This window comes from Nannospalax galili, unplaced genomic scaffold (genome assembly GCF_000622305.1).
Source record: "Nannospalax galili isolate Female #2095 unplaced genomic scaffold, S.galili_v1.0 scaffold846, whole genome shotgun sequence".
NCBI lineage: Eukaryota > Metazoa > Chordata > Mammalia > Rodentia > Spalacidae > Nannospalax > Nannospalax galili.
The window spans coordinates 3133460-3135312 of record NW_008356458.1 but is presented as its reverse complement, the minus strand read 5'-3'; positions in this window follow the sequence as shown (position 1 = coordinate 3135312).

The window sequence follows — 1853 nt, the reverse complement described above, 5'->3', positions numbered from 1 at the left end:
TTTTTGTTATTGCTCACATGATGTTAATATCAATTATTTATTCTAGAACAGGAAGAAAAAAATAAAAGAACCTAAGTCCTGACTTTCTTGTTAGATTTCCCAGGGGAGCGTGGCATAGTTCCTTTTTCTCTCTGAAATTATGGTCAAATTAATTTGCTCTTGGCCCAATTTACTTCTGTTCATTTCTGTAGTCATTGCATCAAACCCCAAATGAATTTCCTCTTTCTATTGTTAGACAAGTTCTCACAAAATATTTGAAAACTTTTTGCTTCCTCTTCATCCGGTTGTATGTGTGAAGCGTTTTATTCAGACATTTTCTTGTGGGAGTCCTTATTGAGGAAAACAAAATGATAATATAAGGCTGGGAGATTTGGGGAAAGTTCCGATCATGGGGAGGAGAGAGCTGGGGAGGGCACATTTATTATCCATCAGTGTGCCTATGGGGAGCTTGTAGGTTTCTTATACTTAGTGACTTTTCTTTAATCAGAACAACAAAGATAAATGCATTATACTAGAAATCACTTATCTTAAGTTTATTCGTGTATGTGTGGATGCACATGTTATAATAGGCATGTGGAGGTCAGAGGACAACTTTGTGGAGTCAGTTCTCCCCTTCACCTTTACATGGGATTCCAGGGATCAAACTGAGGTCACCAGGCTTGTATGGCATGCATCTTTAGCCTTTGCCCATTGAACCATCTTGCCAGCCCTAGAAACCATTTATTAAGGCCTTACAGCATACTCAACACTTTACATAGGTCATCCTGCTGAATCTCAATTATGATTCTAAAAAATGGATTGCATTTACCCTATTTGATAGACGAAGAATTTAAATTCTAAAATTCAAGAAAGTTGCCTGACCTCATTCAATTAAAAGTGGCAAGGATTGGCTGATTCCCTAGTTGTACCTACTGCTCACACAGTGAAGCTTTCAGATCAGCAGCATCAGCATTACTCAAGAAATTGGTAGAAATGCAAATTCTCAAGCTGCAACTTGGATCTACTGAATTAGAAGTTCCTAGGGCAGGGGCAGCAGGTAGACAGCAGTCTGCTGTTAAGCAGCCCTCCAGGGGACTGAGGATGCTGAAGTTAAGGAATCAACAGCATTTACCTTGCTTTCTATACACAAAGCCATCACACTTGTAAATAAGGGACTATGAAGACTGCCCCAGGAAAAGACTCCAGAGGTGCAGATTGTCTGACCAGAACTGGCTAGAGCCTCTAGCTTCCTGTCTCTTGGCAAGATGTCTGAAATGTCCCATGGTTTCAGAGACACCCAAGGTCTACCAAATACTGGGCAGTTGATATTCCTATGAATTCTCCAAAACAGCTGAGCCCTACTCTTCTCTCTCATGTTATTTGACCTCAAACACTGTGAAAGCTAGGACCTTAGAGAGACCCATGATGAGGGTTTCCTAGGTCATTCCTTCCTCACTCTTTCCAAAGGTGTATAAAACATCTTGTACTTGCTCCAAATTTTTTCTGGTGTCACTCTAGTTCTTAGTCTTCTCCTCAGTCACTACTGAGCTCAGAATCTCTGTACCTGGACCCTGATGGTTATTGTCACTCCTGCCCCATACAAAGTCACTCTCACACTTTCCTAGAAAATAATAAATGATAAATAAATAAATAAATAATAAATAAAAAAATAAGAAGAGTAAGGGGGAGAGGTTGAGGAACAGAATTCCTCCTGGGATATAGGTTGCCTCCTTCTTCCAAGGATGCTGTGAAAATGGAGACCTGTGGGTCTGCTGGCCCTTCTGCCTGTGAGCTCCATCCTGTACCTTGTGAAAGTTCAAGAACTGAACCACATATTCAGCCTACTTTCTTTCTGCTGCCATTCAAAGAATCAC